This window comes from Arachis ipaensis, chromosome B08 (genome assembly GCF_000816755.2).
Source record: "Arachis ipaensis cultivar K30076 chromosome B08, Araip1.1, whole genome shotgun sequence".
In the NCBI taxonomy this organism is placed as follows: domain Eukaryota; kingdom Viridiplantae; phylum Streptophyta; class Magnoliopsida; order Fabales; family Fabaceae; genus Arachis; species Arachis ipaensis.
The window spans coordinates 113818352-113826188 of record NC_029792.2 but is presented as its reverse complement, the minus strand read 5'-3'; the positions used below and the strand labels follow the sequence as shown (position 1 = coordinate 113826188).

The 7837-nt window shown below is 29.1% G+C and overlaps 1 long non-coding RNA gene across 1 annotated transcript; it reads right to left on the bottom strand.

Moving 5' to 3' along the window:
* LOC110266034 lies at positions 462-4599 on the bottom strand. The gene is made up of 5 exons (XR_002352901.1): positions 4199-4599; positions 3962-4087; positions 3281-3882; positions 1066-1166; positions 462-946 (listed from the first exon to the last, which is right to left on the bottom strand). It is a non-coding gene; the product is annotated as an uncharacterized LOC110266034 (long non-coding RNA).

The window sequence follows — 7837 nt, the reverse complement described above, 5'->3', positions numbered from 1 at the left end:
CATTGCAACTCTTCTATTATTTATAGCAATTATGAATGATTTATCCATGATATTGTTGTTGGACATAGAATTAATTCATATAAGTTTAATAGGAGAAGAAGTAAATAGAGAAGACAAAAGAAATAAATAGAAGAAATAACCTGACTACATAGTTTTATGTATGCAACCTACAATGCAAACTACATTGATATTATGAAAGAAGTTGAAAAAAAGCTCATTCAAAAATTTTGATACTTTTCAAGAATTTAATTTACCTTTTTTTTTAAACTATTATAGCTACTTTTTTTTTTATACTATCATAGCTACTCTAATATAGGATAAAAGAAGGATAATGGTAGGGGTAGTGAGAATTTAAATGAAAAAAAAGTGAAACACAAGAAAATAATTAAATAAATGTCACCAAATAAAATATAGGTCCAAGAGTGAAACACAACCAAATAAATTAAAAATTAAGAATATGATAACATAAAGCAATGAGAGCTACGCATTTTATTGAATTTCACAAACACAGTCTACAAACATAAAGAACTACGTACTTAACTTTGCCTATAGGCTAATGATCTAATGTCCACATCCTAGTAATTGATGCAAACATCTAAGCAATTGATGCATTACATAAGCAATAAGACCAACCAAAAGGTACACCCCAAAATTCAAATATCAACTCCTATTACATGGACACAACCAGGAGACTTTATATTGTTACAAAAAAAGTGCACACTAATTGTACAACCCATATCTATTGCCCTATATAAGTCCTAATCAGTAGCTTTAGGTAGGTAAATGACATGAAGACCCATGTCACTTAACCCCTTGTATAGATGTAGTATCATCCTCAACGAATTCAACAAACTCAATCTTCAAGCACCTTCTCAACTTCTTCAACAGAGCTTTTTTCCTTTTGTTCATCCTCAATATAGCCTTCTCAAAGTCCAATAACATACTTCTAATTTAAAAAATTCAAAATAATTGAAACCAAATTTAGCACATCAATAAATAATTATGAAAATATATATCATATTCCCAATGAATACTACTTCTAATTTAAATACAGCCTTCTCTAACCTCTTTACTTTCAACGATTTGATCATACAAATTCTCGAAATCATCACCTTCCTGATATTTGGTGACCTCAGATATCTAGTGAAAGATATTTGCACCTGCAACTAAGGAGCCAATAAGTGATAAGTAATCTCCTCCATAGACCCTAGGCTAACAGCAATAGATACACAAATAGATATATGCAGTAAACAGCCGCCCCTATCAGTTATCCTCTATATAAAAGTAAGCTAACATCAATAGATATGAGCAAGAAAGAGGATCGGATGACAAGAGGAGAGATGAGAAAGATAAGAAAAACACGAGGTAACACACAGAGAAAAGTGAGAACCAAAATAAAAAGAAAACCTATGCGTAGCAGGAGTGGTAGACTTAGATGATGACACCTATATTAGGCTTCCTATATAATTAGATTTCCAATGAAAAATATATCATATTCCCAATGAAGATACACACAAATTAATTATCTATGTAGTTAAATACCCAAGAAGAAAGTGGCCATCAATAAAGTTCAAAAATTGTGCTAAAGAAAAAAAAATGCAATCAAGGAATGAAGATATAAAAAGAAAGTAAGTGGCATGAACATCTCAACTAACTGATCAATCCCATAATCCCAAACTCGGAGAGTTCAAAAAAATCATCGGACTCATCTCAAAAGTTGTAGTATTTGATTCTCAAAAAAAAAAAATCATTACTCAACAAAAAAAAACCACAAAGAAGAATGGAAAAATAAAGTTTGAATTAATCTTTTCACAACTATATCAAAATTTTCAGCCAAAACTATTTATGACTACAAATCAATACAATAAAAAGTAATAACACAAATAGAAATCAAAACAAAAAAATATAAAAAAAGAACATGTAGTTCATATGTATTTACTCAAAACAGGTTAAGTAAAATTCCAATAAAACACATTTCATCAATAAATATAATCATTTACCAAAAGATTACAATTAAAATGTAAATTGATGTAGATTTAGAAGAAAATGAAAAGGCACCTGTAAAACAGATGGATAATAACAACAACCCAACAAAAAATACACGTTTAACACATCACAGATGAAAAAACAGCAAATTTAATAAAAAAAATCATAAGTCAGTTCAAAATTCTAAAAAATGATTCTTCTTTTTTTCTAAACCAAGCAGCAAAATATTTTTATTTTAAAGACAAAATTCTTAACCAAAGCAAAGCTAAAGTCAATTATACATAAGAATTGATAAAACTAATAACATTTGTCACATCTTAAAGCCTAATTTATCTTGCAATATTAATATTAAAGAAAGCATAAGAGATCCTAGTAGCTCAAGGCGTGAAATCGAGAAAGGAAAAAGAGAAACCCTAAAAATAGAACCTTTCATAAAAGAATACAAAGGAGATACTGAAAAGGAGATAGTAAATCATGTCTCTAAAAGAATCAGTTACTAAATCTCAGTCAATAATTTATTCAAAATATATGTTCTACAGAAGTTATGTGAAAATTAAAACCAAGATTTTGAAACATGCTGAAAATACATCTTGAAAAATATAATAGTAGAGTCACTCTCAAATTAAAAGAATATAAAACTACTATTAGAAAAATTTAAAATACATAAGGCAATAACCCATCAATAAAATGCCAACTTCAAAAAGATAGGAAGAAGACCGAAACAAAAAGCATTGTAAGAACGAAAGCAGTAGAGTTAGTTCATGTGTATTTACTCAAAACACATCGAATAAAATCATAAGAGAACACAACAGATTAATAAGCATAACCATATACCAAAAGGATTGCAGCTAAAGTAACAGTAAATTCATATAGATTTAGAAGAAGATGAAAAGGCACCTATAAAACAAATTGACAGTAATAATGAACTAACCAAATATTACACGTTTAACACATCACAGATGGAAAAACAAATTTAAAAAATATTATTCTTCCCTTTTTCTAAAACCAAGCAGCAATGTATTTTTAAGATAAAATCCTTAAGCAAAGCAAAGCTAAAGTCAATTATTCACAAGATAATGATACAGATCTATCATGACATCAATCTCTTTTTTCTCAGGTCACGATAAAGACACAAATCTGAAGAGATCACATAAACAGTTAAAATCAAGACCTTTACCAAAGTAGAGGCCTTACCGTCTCCGCCCTTCCAATCCTCGAAAAGAGTATCATCCAACAAACCAATGCATTAAAAAAATAAATAACAATTTAAAAAAGTTAGAATTAAAAAAGAAACCTTTCTATTAAACACCTAGGGAGTGCCATTTGATATCAGTGAGATAAACTTATATTGGGCCATTGTCAACACCTTTCAATCATCTCAATGAAGATTTTTCTGAGATCTTTTTTCATAGTCCTATGTAGATACTGTTTTTGCAACGTTACCTGATCTTAAATCTGTCACTCCTCACCATCTGCGGCCAACAACAAACATTAAAACAAACCATATGAACATCATGCTCAGAAACGAAAGTACAAACAACAATAACAGATTCCAAAAACACTTAACTTACAGAGCCTCACACTTCTCCCACTGCAAAGACACAAATAATAACTACCAATGAGAAATCACATTCCAAAATCAACACATTCATTACATTCTAAATCTAAAACTCTTAGTAATTTGTAGTTCATTCCAACCCATCATTCACCTCCAAATAAAAAAAAAAGAATCTCAATCAGTTGGCAAAGATACCGTGTAGATGTATCTAGAATTGTGATTTTCAGAAACAGCTAGAAATCTAAATGGAGCACCCGTGATTATGCTTATCAGGGGCTCTACTATGTACAAACCCTGGTAGCTTTGCATAGATTGGGAGTATCCAAAAATGAGAAAACCTGTATTTAAGGGGTAGGCATGAGTGGATAATTTTAAAACCATTAACATCTCAAATTGACTTAAAAATGAGGGGCATACCATATGCAATAAATCCTCCGTGAGATCCATTTTAATCCTTTGATCTACTTTTGCTACGTCAGATTCATCGCATTCACCTTTGCCCTCTCCCTCATAGCTAGAATCAAATCCATCTTCCCCATGTCACTATGCTTGGACCAAAACATTCCATCAGCAAGCCAATAAACAAAAATCATACAACTTGAGCTTATAATTTCCAACAATGTTAACTTTAAAAGCAAAAAACAAAAATCTCACTTGAAATGATGAAGAAATTTGGTGCGCTTGCGGTGAGAGGAACCAGAACTGCTGCTACCTTCTCCGCTGGGGCGCCCGCGAGCGTAGGGTACGGGTTTCACGGCATCATCACTCAATATGAAGTAGTGGTTCTTGAAATTGTCGTTTTGGGACAAAACGACTTCGCGGATAATACCTGAAACAAAATAAAAAAAACTCTAAGAGGAAGTAGGCCATATAGAGAAAGAGAACACACCAGCCAGAAGTCACACTCACTGCCTCAGAAGGAGAACTCCCTTCCCGTCGAGCCCTCCTCGACCCCGTTATGGTTTATCTCGCCTCTTTGACTCCACATCGCCCTCTTTCTCTGCTCATTTCATTGTTGCTACGTTTGGGAGGGATATAGAGAACTTTGAGGCATTAGGGTTTCGAAGAGAGAGAGAGTGATTATACGGAAGATCAATGAACCAAGCCTTATCCTTTGTTTTTTATTCCAAAAAACTAAGGAGACGACACGTATACATTTTGAGCTCCAAAGAGCTAAGGAAGCAACATGTGGCTGAATAACCCATGCTCTTTATACTATTAGAAGATTATGGATGTTATGTATATGAACTTATTAATGTTATGCGGATCAGCTTAGTTAGTATAGTATAATTTTAAATGCATATAAAAACACAAAAAAATTAAATCAGTTTATTATCATACCTCATCAAAGCTAGTGTGTTCATATTCTCAAAAATTGGTTGATTGGCAACAATCTCATCGGGTGAGTCCATATGTTGTTCAAATTATTCTTTAACTCCTTCTGACACAGGTACCGTATTAAGGTCAAATTCAAATGTCATATTATTTGCAATGATAAAGACGACTTCTTATAAATTTTCTTGGCTTATCCCAATTGTGTTTGTGATCTAGAGTTGTGATTTTTGGCCTCTTAGAGAGTATACGGCCTTTATGATTCTTCTAACAATGATAAACCTATTAAATAAGGCTTTTACATTTGCTAACTCCTCGAATGATAATAAATGAAATAAATAAAGGAATTAAAAATCAATTACAATTAAAGTTATTTAATGAATATTATTATTATAGTTTTTTATTATTATTTGTATTTATTATTTTTTAAATATAAAATTCAAATTATAAAAGAGAATATTAAGTAGTAATTATAAAAATGTCTAATAATTAGGGATATAATATTATAATTAATATCATTAATAAGTGGGACTAATTAGAGTATAATAAGTGAATTGATAGGAATGTGAGATAAAAAATCAAAATGTTATTAAGTTATATAAATGAAGTAAATTTTAAAAAAATTTTACTAGTTATGTTCTGAAAATTTTTTGTTAGTAAACTTTTTTCATCAACAAATGAAATCATGATTGTATATTTTTTTCTTTAAAATGAAATCTTAAAATTATAGCTGTTTGTAAAATTTTTCTCTTGATATTTGCTTGTTAATAAGGGTAAAATTTTTTTATAATTCTACTACGTAATCAATAAGAATTTTACCAATTTCTGTCAACTCTTATTTATAATTGTATTTAATGAAAATGTCTTTGTAGATGTGTTTAATGAAAATGTCTTTTTTATGACTGTGTCTAATAAAAGTGTCTTTGCAGATGTATCTCCTGGATGTATCAATGCTAATTGTAATTAAAATATAATAATTAATTATTATTGGCAAAGACACTTTCATAATAAGCCAAGAAAAATATTTTTATTAAATAAATAGGGGTGAGCACGGGTCGGGTTGGTTCGGATTTAAGGTTAATTAAAACCGAACCAATTGAATTGTAATTAGTTCGGTTTGGTTCGAATTTGTATTTTTTTGTGTGTGTATCCGAACCAAAACAACAGGTAATTGGATATCGATGAAACAGAAATTCATAAAAAAAAATAAAAAAATAAAATTTTTATCTTAAAAATTCTGTAAGGACAATAAACATGTAATATTAATAGAAATAATCCAGACAAGTTAAATGAGTTGGTTCGAATTTTGCACAGCTAGAACCGTTATTCGAATTAATTACTAGAGATAGTCATTGATTTAGTTTGGATTGGACCCGATTACTCATTGGTTTTAGAACCAATTTAATTGGTTCGATTCGGGTTTAGACAGGTAATCGAGTACTTATAATCTATGTTTACCCCTAACAAGTTGACAGATAATATATCGGTATCCTATATTTTTCTAATTTTTTATTGGTGAAAATTTCTTCGAGTAAAAAATTCGCCGACAATTACTATGCAGTATGCAAGTATGTTCTCTTTCTCTCTCCTCTAAAAAATTTAGATTTAATAATAAAATATATTTTTTTTATGTTTATCTGCTGCAAATTGCTGATTGTCATGTGTATTAATGATATCTACTTAATATACTAAAATTGAATATCTTTATTATCTATCTGTTCTATTATATAAAAATCAAATTTTTGCACTTAATAACAGAACTCATGCGACATGCTCTTAAGGTGTTTCCTGATTTATTTCATTTAATTCATTAAAGCAAATCAATTATAATTAATTAATTATATCAATTAATTAATTTGATTAGACATTCAAATCTTACCATTTATTATAATTAATTATATCAATTAATTAATTTAGTTAATTATATTAATTATTTGATTTGATTGGAGTAAATATCGAATTATTTAATAAATAATAATATGATAACGAAATATATGAATTAATTTAATTAGTTTATTTTTCTCAATACCCTCTATTTATACAAGATCAATACCCTCTATCAAGTTGGTTCGAATTAGTGTGTGCGTGTGTTTGTATATAATTCAAACCAACCTGGTTCGAATTATGTAGAAATGGAATTCGAATCAGGCTGGTTCGAACTACATATAAATGTGCATTGGTGGATTCATGAAGCAGATTTTGGTTTGGCGAATTTGTGTAAAATTTTGCTTTCTTTGACTTATTTGAGTTTTTTACCCATAAGTTCGATTTGTATTTGTATTTTTTTTTATTTTAACATTTTATAATTTTAAAAATTCATAAAAAACTAAAAATAATAAAATAATAATAATAATAATATTAATAATAATAAATAAATCTCTAATCTTTTATCATAAAAATAAATAAATTTTTACCAAATTAAAATACAAATAAATTCTTAACCTTCGTAAATAATTAAAAAGTACATAGGTTTTTCTAACAATGATTTGAATTCGGTACGAAAACATTTATGTGTATTTAAAAAAATCAAAAGCTTATTTGAAATTAAATTTAATAAGAAACTCATTTGAATATGAAATAAAAAATCAGAAACTTATTTATTATTTTATCAAATTATGAATATTTAATTCCTAATGTGAGTGCTAACATGAAATTTAATTTGGGTCCCCAGGTTCTTACCGAACAAGAGCTTTGTGACAAAATAATAAGAATCTCACAAAAGATCACAGTATCAAGACACATATTTGTCGCACAACATTTCAAAGCTCCATTACAATCGCATTGAAGGAGGATCTAGAAGCAATAAAATTGAAAAAACATACTTAACAAAAGCATTATCTTCTGCACAATCACATGAATCTGAACCACAAGCTCCTGAATCACTAAATATTTTAGAGTCTATTAAAAAGAGACTCGTTATATTTCTCCAGTTTTGCAGATTTTATACATTCCTTTGCCTGG